Raw genomic sequence first — 19,263 nt, forward strand, 5'->3', positions numbered from 1 at the left:
AATTAATCAAAACAGGAACATTTTACATTTGGCTAGAAATTCAAAAGGAAATTATCTTAACAGAGAAAAATGTCCTCCTGTGTGCTACCTATATCCCCCCACTAGAATCCCCATACTTTAATAAAGACAGCTTCTCCATCCTGGAGGGGGAAATCAATCATTTCCAGGCCCAGGGACATGTATTAGTCTGTGGCGACCTAAATGCCAGAACTGGACAAGAACCTGACACCCTCAGCACACAGGGGGACAAACACCTGCCTGCAGGTGACAGCATTCCCTCCCCCATATGCCCCCCTAGGCACAACTATGACAACATAACCAACAAAAACGGGTCACAACTCCTGCAGCTCTGTCGCACGCTGGGTATGTACATAGTCAATGGTAGGCTTCGAGGGGACTCCTATGGTAGGTTCACCTATAGCTCATCTCTTGGCAGTAGCACTGTAGACTACTTTATCACTGACCTCAACCCAGAGTCTCTCAGAGCGTTCACAGTCAGCCCACTGACACCCCTATCAGACCACAGCAAAATCACAGTCTACTTGAACAGAGCAATACTCAATCATGAGGCATCAAAGCCAAAGGAACTGAGTAACATTAAGAAATGCTATAGATGGAAGGAATGCAGTTTGGAAACCTACCAAAAAACAATTAGGCAACAGCAAATTCAATCCCTTTTAGACAACTTCCTGGGTAAAATGTTCCACTGCAATAGTGAAGGTGTAAACTTGGCAGTAGAAAATCTTAACAGTATATTTGACCTCTCAGCTTCCCTATCAAATCTAAAAATCTCAAATAGAAAACCGAAGAAAATGAACAACAATGACAAATGGTTTGATAAAGAATGCAAAAATCTAAGAAATAAATTGAGGAACCTGTCCAACCAAAAACATAGAGACCCGGAAAACCTGAGTCTACGCCTTCACTATGGTGAATCACTAAAACAATACAGAAATACACTACGGAAAAAGAAGGAACAGCACGTCAGAAATCAGCTCAATGTAATTGAAGACTCCATAGACTCTAACCAATTCTGGGAAAATTGGAAAACACTAAACAAACAACAACACGAAGAATTATCTATCCAAAATGGAGATGTATGGGTAAACCACTTCTCCAATCTTTTTGGCTCTATAACAAAGAATAAAGAACAAAAACATATACATGATCAAATACAAATCCTAGAATCAACTATTAAAGACTACCAGAACCCATTGGATTCTCCAATTACCTTGAATGAGTTACAGGACAAAATAAAAACCCTCAAACCCAAAAAGGCCTGTGGTGTTGATGGTATCCTTAATGAAATGATCAAATATACAGACAACAAATTCCAATTGGCTATACTAAAACTCTTTAACATCGTCCTTAGCTCTGGCATCTTCCCCAATATTTGGAACCAAGGACTGATCACCCCAATCCACAAAAGTGGAGACAAATTTGACCCCAATAACTACCGTGGAATATGCGTCAACAGTAACCTTGGGAAAATACTCTGCATTATCATTAACAGCAGACTCGTACATTTCCTCAATGAAAACAATGTACTGAGCAAATGTCAAATTGGCTTTTTACCAAATTACCGTACAACAGACCATGTATTCACCCTACACACCCTAATTGACAACCAAACAAACCAAAACAAAGGCAAAGTCTTCTCATGCTTTGTTGATTTCAAAAAAGCCTTCGACTCAATTTGGCATGAGGGTCTGCTATACAAATTGATGGAAAGTGGTGTTGGGGGTAAAACATACGACATTATAAAATCCATGTACACAAACAACAAGTGTGCGGTTAAAATTGGCAAAAAACACACACATTTCTTCACACAGGGTCGTGGGGTGAGACAGGGATGCAGCTTAAGCCCCACCCTCTTCAACATATATATCAACGAATTGGCGCGGGCACTAGAACAGTCTGCAGCACCCGGTCTCACCCTACTAGAATCCGAAGTCAAATGTCTACTGTTTGCTGATGATCTGGTGCGTCTGTCACCAACCAAGGAGGGCCTACAGCAGCACCTAGATCTTCTGCACAGATTCTGTCAGACCTGGGCCCTGACAGTAAATCTCAGTAAGACCAAAATAATGGTGTTCCAAAAAAGGTCCAGTCACCAGGACCACAAATTCCATCTAGACACCGTTGCCCTAGAGCACACAAAAAACTATACATACCTCGGCCTAAACATCAGCACCACAGGTAACTTCCACAAAGCTGTGAACGATCTGAGAGACAAGGCAAGAAGGGCCTTCTATGCCATCAAAAGGAACATAAATTTCAACATACCAATTAGGATCTGGCTAAAAATACTTGAATCAGTCATAGAGCCCATTGCCCTTTATGGTTGTGAGGTCTGGGGTCCGCTCACCAACCAAGATTTCACAAAATGGGACAAACACCAAATTGAGACTCTGCATGCAGAATTCTGCAAAAATATCCTCCGTGTACAACGTAGAACACCAAATAATGCATGCAGAGCAGAATTAGGCCGATACCCACTAATTATCAAAATCCAGAAAAGAGCCGTTAAATTCTACAACCACCTAAAAGGAAGCGATTCCCAAACCTTCCATAACAAAGCCATCACCTACAGAGAGATGAACCTGGAGAAGAGTCCCCTAAGCAAGCTGGTCCTAGGGCTCTGTTCACAAACACAAACACACCCCACAGAGCCCCAGGACAACAGCACAATTAGACCCAACCAAATCATGAGAAAACAAAAAGATAATTACTTGACACATTGGAAAGAATTAACAAAAAAACAGAGCAAACTAGAATGCTATTTGGCCCTAAACAGAGAGTACACAGTGGCAGAATACCTGACCACTGTGACTGACCCAAACTTAAGGAAAGCTTTGACTATGTACAGACTCAGTGAGCATAGCCTTGCTATTGAGAAAGGCCGCCGTAGGCAGACATGGCTCTCAAGAGAAGACAGGCTATGTGCACACTGCCCACAAAATGAGGTGGAAACTGAGCTGCACTTCCTAACCTCCTGCCCAATGTATGACCATATTAGAGAGACATATTTCCCTCAGATTACACAGATCCACAAAGAATTCGAAAACAAATCCAATTTTGATAAACTCCCATATCTACTGGGTGAAATTCCACAGTGTGCCATCACAGCAGCAAGATTTGTGACCTGTTGCCACAAGAAAAGGGCAACCAGTGAAGAACAAACACCACTGTAAATACAACCCATATTTATGTTTATTTATTTTCACTTGTGTGCTTTAACCATTTGTACATTGTTACAACACTGCATATATATAATATGACATTTGTAATGTCTTTATTGTTTTGAAACTTCTGTATGTGTAATGTTTACTGTTCATTTTTATTGTTTATTTGACTTTTGTATATTACCTACCTCACTTGCTTTGGCAATGTTAACACATGTTTCCCATGCCAATAAAGCCCCTTGAATTGAATTGAATTGAATTGAAATTGAATTGAGAGAGAGAGAGAGAGAGAGAGAGAGAGAGAGAGAGAGAGAGAGAGAGAGAGAGAGAGAGAGAGAGAGAGAGAGAGAGAGAGAGAGAGAGAGAGAGAGAGAGAGAGAGAAACTGAGATGGCACAATAAGCAGTGCCATCTAGTGAGAGCTTTATATCCTGGAACAAGGGACAGAGGGATGGAGGATCTCTCTCTAGTAGACTGCAATGATTCTGAATCCTGGTCCTGGGGTCCCAAAGGGGCCAACACTAGACTAGTTTCATCCTGGTCCTGGGGTCCCAAAGGGGCCAACACTAGACTAGTTTCATCCTGGGGTCCCAAAGGGGCCAACACTAGACTAGTTTCATCCTGGTCCTGGGGTCCCAAAGGGGCCAACACTAGACTAGTTTCATCCTGGTCCTGGGGACCCAAAGGGGCCAACACTAGACTAGTTTCATCCTGGTCCTGGGGTCCCAAAGGGGCCAACACTAGACTAGTTTCATCCTGGTCCTGGGGACCCAAAGGGGCCAACACTAGACTAGTTTCATCCTGGTCCTGGGGTCCCAAAGGGGCCAACACTAGACTAGTTTCATCCTGGGGTCCCAAAGGGGCAAAACACTAGACTAGTTTCATCCTGGGGTCCCAAAGGGGCCAACACTAGACTAGTTTCATCCTGGGGTCCCAAAGGGGCAAAACACTAGACTAGTTTCATCCTGGTCCTGGGGTCCCAAAGGGGCCAACACTAGACTAGTTTCATCCTGGGGTCCCAAAGGGGCAAAACACTAGACTAGTTTCATCCTGGTCCTGGGGTCCCAAAGGGGCCAACACTAGACTAGTTTCATCCTGGGGTCCCAAAGGGGCCAACACTAGACTAGTTTCATCCTGGGGTCCCAAAGGGGCAAAACACTAGACTAGTTTCATTCTGGGGTCCCAAAGGGGCAAAACACTAGACTAGTTTCATGACATAATACAGAATATTAATAGACAAGAACAGAACTAGATACAAAAAAATATATAAATCAAGGCACACGTAGCCTACATATCAATGCATACACACAAACTATCTAGGTCCAATAGGGGAGAGGGGTTGTGCCGCGAGGTGTTGCTTTATCTGTTATTGAAACCAGGTTTGCTGTTAATTTGAGCAACATGAGATGGAAGGAAGTTCCATGCAATAATGGCTCTATATAATACTGTGGGCTTTATTGAATTTGTTCTGGATTTGGGGACTGTGAAAAGACCCCTGGTGGGGAAAAACACCCTGGTAGGTTTGACGAGACAAGACGAACAGGCAAAAGACAAACAGAAAACACAGGTATAAATACACAGGGGATAATGGGGGAAATGGGGACACCTGGAGGGGGCTGGAGACAAGCAGAAGACAGGTGAAACAGATCAGGATGTGACACACACACTTACCCCACCAGACATCCTGTACTCCTGTTTTTCTAGTTGTTCTGGTTTTGACTACTCTGCCTGCCCTGACCCTGACCCTGCCTGCCGTTCTGTACCTGTCGAACACTGCCCCGGATTACTGACCTCTGCCTGCCCTGACCCTGACCCTGCCTGCCTGCCGTTCTGTACCTTACTGACCTCTGCCCTGGATTACTGACCTCTGCCTTCCCCCTGTTTTGTTAATAAACATCTGTGATTCGAACTGTCTGCATCTTATCCTGAGTTCTGATAGTGTGTGAGAGAGAAAAGAAAAAGAAAAGAGAGACCACTGCCATATGTGCCAGGGCAACTCAGCAGTGGGGGATAGGGGAGAGAGAGGAAGGGTGGAGGGAGGGATGGAGGGAGGGGATGAGAGAAGGAGAGAGAGGTTCCTCAGAGTGGATGGTCTTGGCAGTTAGTGTCTGAGAGGATTTGATCTTTAAAAGCATTTCTCTGTCCACTTTCCCTCTACCAGTGCAGATGGAGAAAAGGAGGGAGCGAAGGAGGGAGGGAGGGTGAGATGGAGGGCTGGAGGGGAGGGAGAGAGTAGTCTGCCTTATCAGTGTTAGACCAGCTGGTGACCTGAAGCGTAGGACACTGCTGTTCAATCAAAGCCTGAAACCAGAAGTTTCTGGAGTAAGCCAAAACAAGGTTCTTCTAATCCCAAGGAGAAGGATTGATCAACTGAACATTGTGTACAGCGTTGACACATAGACAAGAACACAGCTTCATTGCAAATCAATTCCAACCTGCTTCTTTGCAACAGGACAAACATGTTTATTTGTATTTCTCTCTCTCAGGGGCGGTCAAGCAAGGGAGGGGGAGAGAGAGAGGGGAGAGTTGTGAAGTACAGAGAGACAGAGAATGAGAGAATGAGAGAGATCAGAGTTGTGAAATACAGAGACAGAGGATGAGAGAAGGAGAGAGATCAGAGTTGTGAAATACAGAGACAGAGGATGAGAGAAATTTAAGAAGGGTTGCATTTCTCAGTTCTCTCCCAGCCCCTCCTCCCTCCTCCCTCATCTCCATATTTCTCCTCTGTCCCCCTTCCACACCCTCTCCATCTCTCCACCCCCTCTCCTTCTCTCTCCATCTCTCTCCACCCCCTCTCCATCTCTTTCTGCCCCCTCTCCATCTCTCTCCACACCCTCTCCTTCTCTCTCCACCCCCTCTCCTTCTCTCTCCACCCCCTCTCCTCTCTCCACCCTCTCTCCATCTCTTTCTGCCCCCTCTCCATCTCTCTCCATACCCTCTCCATCTCTCTCTACCCCCTCTCCATCTCTCTCCACCCCCTCTCCATCTCTCTCCACCCCCTCTCCTCTCTCCACCCCCTCTCCTCTCTCCACCCTCTCTCCATCTCTTTCTGCCCCCTCTCCATCTCTCTCTACCCCCTCTCCATCTCTCTCTACCCCCTCTCCATCTCTCTCTACCCCCTCTCCATCTCTCTCCACCCCCTCTCCTTCTCTCTCCACCCCCTCTCCACCCCCTCTCCACCCCCTCTCCATCTCTCTCCACCCCCTCTCCATCTCTCTCCACCCCCTCTCCATCTCTCTCCACCCCCTCTCCTTCTCTCTCCACCCCCTCTCCTCTCTCCACCCCCTCTCCATCTCTTTCTGCCCCCTCTCCATCTCTCTCAACCCCCTCTCCTCTCTCCACACCCTCTCCATCTCTCTCCACCCCCTCTCCTTCTCTCTCCACCCCCTCTCCTTCTCTCTCCATCTCTCTCCACCCCCTCTCCTTCTCTCTCTACCCCCTCTCCTTCTCTCTCTACCCCCTCTCCTTCTCTCTCCACCCCCTCTCCTTCTCTCTCCACACCCTCTCCATCTCTCTCCACACCCTCTCCATCTCTCTCCACCCCCTCACCATCTCTCTCCACCCCCTCTCCATCTCTCTCCACCACCTCTCCATCTCTCTCCACCCCCTCTCCATCTCTCTCCACCCCCTCTCCTTCTCTCTCCACCCCCTCTCCATCTCTCTCCACCCCCTCTCCTTCTCTCTCCACCCCCTCTCCTTCTCTCTCCACCCCCTCTCCATCTCTCTCCACCCCCTCTCCTTCTCTCTCCACCCCCTCTCCTTCTCTCTCCACCCCCTCTCCTTCTCTCTCCACCCCCTGTCCTTCTCTCTCTCAATTCAATTCAATTCAAATTGCTTTACTGGCATGATGTAACAATGTACATATTGCCAAAGCGTACTCTGGAAATTAAGTGATTCATTTACAATATTAACCCTCAAGCTATCGACATATTTGACATCGATTACCAACTGGACCAACTGCACATTGGTCCGATATTTCCTACTCCTCCTCAGACGAAGAGGACGAAAGCCGTTACAACTGGTGTAATTTTGACCCCAAGAAGAAACGATTTTAGAAAAAGCTACAATCACAGAAAAAATATAAATTTCTTTCTTATCAAAACATCATTACACAAGTAATTAATGTTATCTGAAATAGAAAATGGCCAAAACAGACTGTTATTTTAACAAAATTAGTTCATTTGAATATTCTGAAAAACTAAAATATAAAATTGTCCTTTATAGAATGTGCCGCTTTTTTCCACATCAGTACTAAAATCATTTGATTATAAATCAAATCAAATGTTATTGGTCACATACACATGGTTAGAAGATGTTATTTGTCACATACACATGGTTAGCAGATGTTATTGGTCACATACACATGGTTAGCAGATGTTATTGGTCACATACACATGGTTAGAAGATGTTATTGGTCACATACACATGGTTAGCAGATGTTAATGGTCACATACACATGGTTAGCAGATGTTAATGCGAGTGTAGCGACATGCTTGTGCTTCTAGTTCCGACCATGCAGTAATATCTAACAAGTAATCTAACAATTCCCAACAACTACCTAATACACACAAATCTAAAGGGGTGAATGAGAATATGTACATAAGTATATGGATGAGCGATGGCCGAGCGGCATAGGCAAGGTGCGGTAGATGGTATAAAATACAGTATATACATGTGATATGAGTAATGTACGATATGTAGACATTATTAAAGTGGCATTATTTAAAGTGGCATTGTTTAAAGTGACTAGTGATCCATTTATTAAAGTGTCCAGTGATTGGGTCTCAATGTAGGCAGCAGCCTCTCTGAGTTAGTGACTGCAGTTTAGTAGTCTGATGGCCTTGAGATAGAAACTGTTTTTCGGGTCGCTCGGTCCCAGCTGTGATGCACCTGTACTGACCTCGCCTTCTGGATGATAGCGGTGTGAACAGGCAGTGGCCTCCCCTCTTCCCTGTAGGCTGTCTCGTCGTTGTTGGTAATCAAGCCCACTACTGTTATGTCGTCTGCATTGATTGAGTTTGAGGCACGCATGGCCACGCAGTCGTTGGTGAACAGGGAGTACAAGAGGGGGCTGAGCACACACCCTTGTAGGGCCCCAGTGTTGAGGGTCAGCAAAGTGGAGTTGTTGTTTCCTACCTTCACCACCTGGGGGCAGCCCGTTGAAAGTCCAGAACCCAATTGCACAGGGCGGGGTTGAGACCCAGGGCCTCCAGCTTGATGATGAGCTTGGAGGGTACTATGGTGTTGAATGCTGAGCTGTAGTCAATGAACAGCATTCTTACATAGGTATTCCTCTTGTCCAGATGGGTTAGGGCAGTGTGCAGTGTGATGGCGATTGCATCGTCTGTGGACCTGTTGGGGTCCACATAAAAACTGAAGTGGATCTAGGGTGGCAGGTAAGGTGGAGGTGATATGATCCTTGACTAGTCTCTCAAAGCGCTTCATGATGACAGATGTGAGTGCTATGGGGCGATAGTCATTTAGTTCAGTTATCTTTGCCCTCTTGGGTACAGGAACAATGGTGGCCATCTTGAAGCATGTGGGGACAGTAGACTGGGATAGGGAAAGATTGAATATGTCCGTAAACACACCAGCCAGCTGGTCTGAGCTGAGGACGCGGCTAGGGATGCCGTCTGGGCCAGCAGTCTTGCGAGGGTTAACACGTTTAAATGTTTTACTCACATCGGCAACGGAGAAGGAGATGGGGGGGGCGCAGTCCTTGTTAGTGGGCCGCGACGGTGTCACTGTATTATTCTCAAAGCGGGCAAAGAAGGTGTTTAGATTGTCTGGAAGCGTGATGTTGGTGACCGTGACGTGGCTGGTTTTGTTTTTGTAGTCCGTGATTTCCTCTAGACCCTGCCACATACAGTTGAAGTCGGAAGTTTACATACACTTAGGTTGGAGTCATTAAAACTCAAAACCACTCCACAAATTTCTTGTTAACAAACTATAGTTTTGGCAAGTCGGTTAGGACATCTACTGTGTGCATGACACAAGTAATTTTTCCAACAATTGTTTACAGACAGATTATTTCACTTATAATTCACTGTATCACAATTCCAGTGGGTCAGAAGTTTACATACACTAAGTTGACTGTGCCTTTAAACAGCTTGGAAAATTCCAGAAAATTATGTCATGGCTTTAGAAGCTTCTGAAAGGCTAATTGACATAATTTGAGTCAATTAGAGGTGTACCTGTGGATGTATTTCAAGGCCTACCTTCAAACTCAGTGCCTCTTTGCTTGACATCATGGGAAAATCAAAATAAATCAGCCAAGACCTCAGAAAAGACATTGTTTTTAGACCAGTGTTCATAGACCTCCACAAGACTGGTTCATCCTTGGGAGCAATTTCCAAACGCCTGAAGGTACCACGTTCATCTGTACAAACAATAGTACGCATGTATGAACACCATGGGACCACGCAGCCGTCATACCGCTAAGGAAGGTGACGCGTTCTGTCTCCTAGAGATGAACGTACTTTGGTGCGAAAAGTGCAAATCAATCCCAAACAACAGCAAAGGATCTTATGAAGATGCTGGAGGAAACAGGTACAAAAGTATCTATATCCACAATAAAACGAGTCCTATATCGACATGACCTGAAAGACCGCTCAGCAAGGAAGAAGCCACTACTCAAAATAAAAAATGCCAGACTACGGTTTGCAACTGCACATGGGGACAAAGATTGTACTTTTTGTAGAAATTTCCTCTGGTCTGATGAAACAAAAATAGAACTGTTTGGCCATCGTTATGTTTGGAGGAAAATGGGGTAGGCTTGCAAGCCGAAGAACACCATCCCAACCGTGAAGCACGGGGGTGGCAGCATCATGTTGTGGGGGTGCTTTGCTGCAGGAGGGACTGGTGCACTTCACAAAATAGATGGCATCATGAGGCAGGAAAATTATGTGGATATATTGAAGCAACATCTCAAGACATCAGTCAGGAAGTTAAAGCTTGGTTGCAAATGGGTCTTCCAAATGGACAATGACCCCAAGCATGCTTCCAAAGTTGTGGCAAAATGGCTTAAGGACAACAAAGTCAAGGTATTGGAATGGCCATCACAAAGCCGTGACCTCAATCCTGTAGAAAACGTGTGGGCAGAACTGAAAAAGCGTGTGCGAGCAAGGAGGCCTACAAACCTGACTCAGTTACACCAGCTCTGTCAGGAGGAATGGGCCAACTTATTGTGGGAAGCTTGTTGAAGGCTACCCGAAACGTTTGACCCAAGTTAAACAATTTAAAGGCAATGCTACCAAATACTAATTGAGTGTATGTAAACTTCTGACCCACCGGGAATGTGATGAAAGAAATAAAAGCTTAAATAAATCATTCTCTGTACTATTATTCTGACATTTCACATTCTCAAAATGAAGTGGAATTTTTACTCGGATTAAATGTCAGGAATTGTGAAAAACTGAGTTTAAATGTATTTGGCTAAGGTGTATGTAAACTTCAGACTTCAACTGTACGTCTCGTGTCTTAGCCATTGAATTGCGACTCCACTTTGTCCCTGAACCGGCATTTCGCTTGTTTGATTGCCTTGCGGAGGTAATAACTACACTGTTTATATTCAGCCATATTATCAGACCTCTTTCCCTGGTTAAATGCGGTGGTTCGCACTTTCAGTTTTGCGTGAATGGCGCCATCCATCCATGGTTTCTGGTTAGGGTAGGTTTTAATAGTCACAGTGGGTACAACATCTCCAATGCACTTCTTTATAAACTCACTCACCGAGTCAGCGTATAGATCGATGTTGTTATCTGAGGCTGACCGGAACACATCCCAGTCAGCGTGATCAAAACAACCTTGAAGCGTGGATTCCGATTGGTCAGACCAGTGTTGAATGGTTCTAGTCACTTGTAAATCCTGTTTGAGTTTCTGCCTATAAGACGGTAGGAGAAAGATGGCGTCGTGGTCGGATATGCCGAAGGGAGGGCGGGGCAGTGCTTTGTATGCATCGCGGCAGTTAAGAGTAGCAGTGATTGAGTGTATTACCCCTGCGCGTAGTACAATCAATATGCTGATAGAATTTAGGTAGCCTTGTTCTCAAATTTGCTTTGTTAAAGTCCCCAGCTACAATAAATGCAGCCTCAGGACATATGGTTTCCAGTTTACATAGAGTCCAGTGAAGTTCCATGAGGGCCGTCTTGGTGTCTGCTTGAGGGGGAATGTACACAGCTGTGGCGATAAATGACGATAATTCTCTTGGGAGGTAATATGGCCGGCATTGGATTGTAAGGAATTCTAGGTCGGATGAGAAGAAGGATTTGAGTTCCTGTGTGTTGTTATGACTACACCATGAGTCGTTAATCATGAAGCATACACCCCCGCCCTTCCTCTTCCCAGAGAGGTGTTTATCTATTAAGCACGATGCATGGAGAAGCCCGGTGGCTGAACCGACAACATATCCCGAGAGAGCCATGTTTCCGTGAAACAGAGAATGTTATAATCTCTGATGTCTCTCTGGAAGGCATACCCTTGCTCAAATTTTGTCTACCTTGTTGTCAAGAGACTGGACATTGGCGAGTAGTATACTCGGGAGCGGTGGGCGATGTGCACGTCAACGTAGCCTGACCAGGAGGCCGCTGCGTCTGCCCCTTCTGTGGCGCCGTTGTTTTGGGTCGCTGGCTGGGATCCGGGATCCGTTTTGTGTCGGCTACTGGAATTAGATCCATTGTCCTGGGTGGTGGTCCAAACAGAGAATCCGCTTCGGGAAAGTAGTATTCCTGGTCGTAATGTTGGTAAGTTGACGTCGCTCTTATATCCAATAGTTCTTCCCGGCTGTATGTAGTAAGACTTAAAATTTCCTGGGGTAACAATGTAAGAAAAATTACATTTAAAAAACAAATAGTGCACAGTTTCCTAAGGACTCGAAGGCGAAGGGCGGGGGTGATATAGTATAGTATCATTTAGTTTTTCAAAATGTCAAAATTCTGAAAATATTAATTTAGTAATTTATGTTGTAAAAACAACTGCCATTTAAAGTGGCAGTACACCAACATTTGAATTATACTTAATTGTATTGATAAAAATGCATTCAATTCACATCAAAAAGTGATCCTGAGAGACAGCGACCAAAAATATGGCTTAGTTTTCTTTATTTAGAAGACGGCATTAGCATCACTGTTGGGAGTGGTAGAGGCTTTGGCAGCATGGTTTAAAATACCAAAATCCTTTAAACCAATGTTAAAGCACCCAATAGAGCACTATGTGTACATTCAGAGGGCAGCTGTTCTACCAAGTATTTATATCACTGACAGACTTCATGAGCTGCTGGTTTCTGTACTACAGCTCTACCAAGTATTTATACCACTGACAGACTTGATGAACAGCTGGTTTCAGTACTACAGCTCTACCAAGTATTTATACCACTGACAGACTTTATGAGCTGCTGGTTTCAGTACTACAGCTCTACCTAGTATTTATATCACTGACAGACTTCATGAGCTGCTGGTTTCAGTACTACAGCTCTACCAAGTATTTATACCACTGACAGACTTGATGAACAGCTGGTTTCAGTACTACAGCTCTACCAAGTATTTATACCACTGACAGACTTGATGAACAGCTGGTTTCAGTACTACAGCTCTACCAAGTATTTATACCACTGACAGACTTTATGAGCTGCTGGTTTCAGTACTACAGCTCTACCAAGTATTTATACCACTGACAGACTTTATGACCTGCTGGTTTCTGTACTACAGCTCTACCTAGTATTTATACCACTGACAGACTTTATGAACAGCTGGTTTCAGTACTACAGCTCTACCTAGTATTTATACCACTGACAGACTTTATCTGGTTTCAGTACTACAGCTCTACCAAGTATTTATACCACTGACGGACTTAATGAACAGCTGGTTTCAGTACTACAGCTCTACCAAGTATTTATACCACTGACAGACTTCATGAGCAGCTGGTTTCAGTACTACAGCTCTACCAAGTATTTATACCACTGACAGACTTCATGACCTGCTGGTTTCAGTACTACAGCTCTACCAAGTATTTATACCACTGACAGACTTTATGAACAGCTGGTTTCTGTACTACAGCTCTACCAAGTATTTATACCACTGACAGACTTTATGAGCTGCTGGTTTCAGTACTACAGCTCTACCTAGTATTTATACCACTGACAGACTTTATGAGCTGCTGGTTTCAGTACTACAGCTCTACCAAGTATTTATACCACTGACAGACTTTATGAACAGCTGGTTTCAGTACTACAGCTCTACCAAGTATTTATACCACTGACAGACTTTATGAACAGCTGGTTTCTGTACTACAGCTCTACCAAGTATTTATACCACTGACAGACTTTATGAGCTGCTGGTTTCAGTACTACAGCTCTACCAAGTATTTATACCACTGACAGACTTTATGAACAGCTGGTTTCAGTACTACAGCTCTACCAAGTATTTATATCACTGACAAACTTTATGAACAGCTGGTTTCAGTACTACAGCTCTACCAAGTATTTATACCACTGACAGACTTTATGAATAGCTGGTTTCAGTACTACAGCTCTACCAAGTATTTATATCACTGACAGACTTTATGAGCTGCTGGTTTCAGTACTACAGCTCTACCAAGTATTTATACCACTGACAGACTTTATGAACAGCTGGTTTCAGTACTACAGCTCTACCAAGTATTTATACCACTGACAGACTTTATGAACAGCTGGTTTCAGTACTACAGCTCTACCAAGTATTTATACCACTGACAGACTTTATGAACAGCTGGTTTCTGTACTACAGCTCTACCTAGTATTTATACCACTGACAGACTTTATGAACAGCTGGTTTCAGTACTACAGCTCTACCAAGTATTTATACCACTGACAGACTTTATGAACAGCTGGTTTCAGTACTACAGCTCTACCAAGTATTTATACCACTGACAGACTTTATCTGGTTTCAGTACTACAGCTCTACCAAGTATTTATACCACTGACAGACTTTATGAACAGCTGGTTTCAGTACTACAGCTCTACCAAGTATTTATACCACTGACAGACTTTATGAACAGCTGGTTTCTGTACTACAGCTCTACCAAGTATTTATATCACTGACAGACTTCATGAACAGCTGTACTACAGAAACCAGCTTGTGACTCTACAAACTTGTTGGATGCATAATGTACTGTGTCATTTTGGAGTCACTTTTAACTCTGTTGGGCACAAAATAATCTGTGTTAGTAGAACAGGTTTGTGAACTCAGCCCCAGGACCAGCTGGATGAGGGGACTCTTTTCTTTGCTCAGCTCTTGACATTACAGGGCTTGGTAATGATATGAAAGGAGGTCATTGTATTTTAAATGTTTCCAAAACTGAATTGCTAATTTTTGAGTTGTATTATTAGTGGATATTGTCCCAGTTCTGCCCTGCATGCACTGCCTGTAGTTTTATCTCTCTCTCTCCCACCACAAACCCCCCCTCTCTCTGTTTCTCTCCCCACCAGCCCCGCTCTCTCTATCCCTCTTCCCTCCCCCTCTCTCTATCTCTCTCTTTCACTCCCCAACAGCCCCTCTCTCTGTTCCTCTCTCTATCTCTCTCTTTCTCTCCCCAACAGCCCCTCTCTCTGTTCCTCTCTCTATCTCTCTCTTTCTCTCCCCAACAGCCCCTCTCTCTGTTCCCCTCTCTCTATCTCTCTCTTTCTCTCCCCAACAGCCCCTCTCTCTGTTCCCCTCTCTCTATCTCTCTCTTTCTCTCCCCACCAGCCCCTCTCTCCCCACCAGCCCCTCTCTCCCCACCAGCCCCTCTCTCTGTCCCCCTTTCCTCCCCCTCTCTCTATCTCTCTCTTTCTCTCCCCACCAGCCCCTCTCTCCCCACCAGCCCCTCTCTCTGTCCCCCTTTCCTCCCCCTCTCTCTCTCTTTCTCTCCCCACCAACCCCTCTCTCCCCACCAGCCCCTCTCTCCCCACCAGCCCCTCTCTCTGTCCCCCTTTCCTCCCGCTCTCTCAATCTCTCTCAATTCAATTCAATTTCAATTTAAGGAGCTTTATTGTCATGGGAAACACATGTTAACACTGCCAAAGCAAGTGGAATAGATAATAAACAAAAGTGAGAGAAAAAAACAATACGGGTGTCAAAAATAAACAACCCCCCTCTTCCCCCCTCTCTCTCCCTCTCCATCTCTTTCATTAGCTTAGTTGTTTAGAGAATGCTAATCAGCTCTTTCAGTCTCCCGAAAGCTTCTCTCTGGACTAAGAAGGTATTTTCCTGTGTTTAGGCTGTTAAACACACCAGGGTTAGAGAGGGATAAAGAGAAGGGTAGGGGAGAGGAGGGGAGAGAAGGGGAGAGGAAGGGAGGAGGGGAGAGGGAAGGAGGGGAGAGCAGTTAGAGAGGAGAGGGAGGGTGTGTCCTCCAGCTGTCCATTTCTCTAGGGATCAAGCAGGAAGTACTGTATATAGCCCTATTGCATCTTGGTCGATGGAGTTCTTCTGCACTGTACTCTACAGAGAATATAGCTTCATAAGAGTAGACTCCTGTCTTCTGGAATGATATGCACATTACAAGTATTTATAATATACAGTATGTGTTGTGTATTGGGCTATTGGGAACTGGAGGTGTACCTGTAAATGTCTGGGTGATGGTGTTGGGCTATTGGGAACTGGAGGTGTACCTGTAAATGTCTGGGTGATGGTGTTGGGCTATTGGGAACTGGAGGTGTACCTGTAAATGTCTGGGTGATGGTGTTGGGCTATTGGGAACTGGAGGTGTACCTGTAAATGTCTGGGTGATGGTGTTGGGCTATTGGGAACTGGAGGTGTACCTGTAAATGTCTGGGTGATGGTGTTGGGCTATTGGGAACTGGAGGTGTACCTGTAAATGTCTGGGTGATGGTGTTGGGCTATTGGGAACTGGAGGTGTACATGTAAATGTCTGGGTGATGGTGTTGGGCTATTGGGAACTGGAGGTGTACCTGTAAATGTCTGGGTGATGGTGTTGGGCTATTGGGAACTGGAGGTGTACCTGTAAATGTCTGGGTGATGGTGTTGGGCTATTGGGAACTGGAGGTGTACCTGTAAATGTCTGGGTGATGGTGTTGGGCTATTGGGAACTGAAGGTATACTTGTAAATGTCTGGGTGATGGTGTTGGGCTATTGGGAACTGGTGATGTATTGTAAATGTCTGGGTGATGGTGTTGGGCTATTGGGAACTGGAGGTGTACCTGTAAATGTCTGGGTGATGGTGTTGGGCTATTGGGAACTGGAGGTGTACCTGTAAATGTCTGGGTGATGGTGTTGGGCTATTGGGAACTGGTGATGTACATGTAAATGTCTGGGTGATGGTGTTGGACTATTGGGAACTGGAGGTGTACCTGTAAATGTCTGGGTGATGGTGTTGGGCTATTGGGAACTGGAGGTGTACCTGTAAATGTCTGGGTGATGGTGTTGGGCTATTGGGAACTGGAGGTGTACCTGTAAATGTCTGGGTGATGGTGTTGGGCTATTGGGAACTGGAGGTGTACTTGTAAATGTCTGGGTGATGGTGTTGGGCTATTGGGAACTGGAGGTGTACCTGTAAATGTCTGGGTGATGGTGTTGGGCTATTGGGAACTGAAGGTATACTTGTAAATGTCTGGGTGATGGTGTTGGGCTATTGGGAACTGGAGGTGTACTTGTAAATGTCTGGGTGATGGTGTTGGGCTATTGGGAACTGAAGGTGTACTTGTAAATGTCTGGGTGATGGTGTTGGGCTATTGGGAACTGGAGGTGTACCTGTAAATGTCTGGGTGATGGTGTTGGGCTATTGGGAAGTGGAGGTGTACTTGTAAATGTCTGGGTGATGGTGTTGGGCTATTGGGAACTGGAGGTGTACTTGTAAATGTCTGGGTAATGGTGTTGGGCTATTGGGAACTGGAGGTGTACTTGTAAATGTCTGGGTGATGGTGTTGGGCTATTGGGAACTGGAGGTGTACATGTAAATGTCTGGGTGATGGTGTTGGGCTATTGGGAACTGGAGGTGTACCTGTAAATGTCTGGGTGATGGTGTTGGGCTATTGGGAACTGGAGGTGTACCTGTAAATGTCTGGGTGATGGTGTTGGGCTATTGGGAACTGGTGATGTACTTGTAAATGTCTGGGTGATGGTGTTGGGCTATTGGGAACTGGAGGTGTACCTGTAAATGTCTGGGTGATGGTGTTGGGCTATTGGGAACTGGAGGTGTACCTGTAAATGTCTGGGTGATGGTGTTGGTTTGTTGGTGTGGAATGTACACGCCTGTGGGAACGAATTTCCTCCTTTGAGGACAATCAACTCTATTCTATTCTATTCTTATTATATTCTATGTCCAGTTCCTCATGTAGAATCAGACGTTTATCCTATAGCAGAAACAGTTCCTCATGTAGAATCAAACGTCTATCCTATAGCAGAAACAGTTCCTCATGTAGAATCAAACGTCTATCCTATAGCAGAAACAGTTCCTCATGTAGAATCAAACGTCTATCCTATAGCAGAAACAGTTCCTCATGTAGAATCAAACGTTTATCCTATAGCAGAAACAGTTCCCCTACTCTGTAGCTATGTTATAATACAATTAGGCTGAACTGATTTAGGCCTATGCTTTGCTACGCTGCACTGATAATAGCCTAATAAACTATGTTGTAACACGGTTACATAGCCTACTGTTATATGCCTATGTTACAGGGGAGGGGACTGGTGTGGCCTCGGACTGGTAGCCCAACACATGGAGATAGTCAGAATAGCCTAACTAATCGCCGTTATACAATTATACTGTATAGAATAGATAAGGCTGCACAATTTACAGAATAGGCCTATAAGCGCGTTTACGTCATTGACGTGGGAAAGGTTGGCGTCATATGTTTGCGGTTGCTGGTCCTATTTTCCCAGCCCGCTGCTGCGGCTCGCGCTGTGCTGCGTACCGAGGCAAGACAAAGACTCGCGACATCATCTACACATACAGGGATAACAGGAATACAATGATACTTTCTGTGTTTTCATAATCACTTCTATCGATGTTATATCTTCTAATCCCGTTACCAATCATCATAGATAAATAGCCTAGGCTATCTCTGTGCCGTTGTGCAATGAACGGTTATCCATCCAGCCGACCGCAGGCTAGATCTCCTCTGGCGCTGGATGATCTCACCGAGGACAGGAGGGTTACATGGTGATCAGTGATCGATAATGTAGCCTATGTGCTATCAGGTCGAGAGGGCTGATCACAATGTATCAGTTTAGCTCATCAGCATCAGTCCTTCGGTGAGAATAAGAGGAATCAACCCGCTGAATGCTCTGTGCATCCCTTACCTCTCATACGCTGCTCACTCGGGCATTACTCCGTGATCGGCGAAATGTCCCGGTTCACTCTGGTCACGTTTCCCTCAACGTTGCAGCTCGCACGAGAAGAAATAAATATATAACCCCAAAAACGGCAATAGCAGCAGCCCTTCCCGTTACCGGTTGTGCCTGGTGGAGGCAAGAGGGACACCCTCCGGTACTGATGCCATCGACGCGTCAATCCGATCCTTAAATCCGGAGGCGGATACAAAAAAACGCGTCTGTTATGCAAAATAGATGTTTTACCCTCAAAATCCGTTAACGCTCAAATAAGGGGCATCCGATACCTCTTCATTCAATATGCGTCCACTGTCACAAAAAAAGCGTGATTTTCCTCTCTCGCTCTCTCGATTGCTCGCTCTCTCCTCCTTTCTCCTCCTCTCTCCTATTGGCCGTCCTCTCACGTGTACGTCGTGAACAACATTAGCCTGAGCAACAATTTGTGGAATCGGCGATTCGCCTTCAAAATAAAAGATCGTATTGAAACTGATGCAAACGGATGAAAATATTGGAATCCTGCCACAATTGCTCGAGAGCACGCAAACAAGGTTGGAGTTTTGTTATATAAATACAATAATTAGTCAATTTGACAAAAACAAAAACATGTGTTGAAATCGCATTGTGGATGTATAGACTTTAGGATTGCATTGTGGGCATAGTTATATTACAATGTACAGCCTTACCTATGGATCTGGGGTCCATGAAACGGTCTATGAGCCTACTCAGTGACACCCACAGAACACACCTGTAAAGAGCTGTCATAGTCTTTTTGCA

The 19,263-nt window shown here is 45.0% G+C and overlaps 1 protein-coding gene across 1 annotated transcript in view; it reads right to left on the bottom strand.

The window, feature by feature from the left end:
* Window positions 1-18,878, bottom strand: part of fbxl16 (F-box and leucine-rich repeat protein 16) — a 56,940-nt gene extending 38,062 nt beyond the window's left edge. The window contains exon 1 of the mRNA XM_071391330.1: window positions 18,460-18,878. The gene's annotated coding sequence lies outside the window, so the exon portion shown is untranslated. The remainder of the gene's footprint in view (window positions 1-18,459) is intronic.
* Window positions 18,879-19,263: the final 385 nt, after the last annotated feature.

Source organism: Salvelinus alpinus, chromosome 1 (assembly GCF_045679555.1).
Source record: "Salvelinus alpinus chromosome 1, SLU_Salpinus.1, whole genome shotgun sequence".
Classification (NCBI taxonomy): Eukaryota; Metazoa; Chordata; class Actinopteri; order Salmoniformes; family Salmonidae; genus Salvelinus; species Salvelinus alpinus.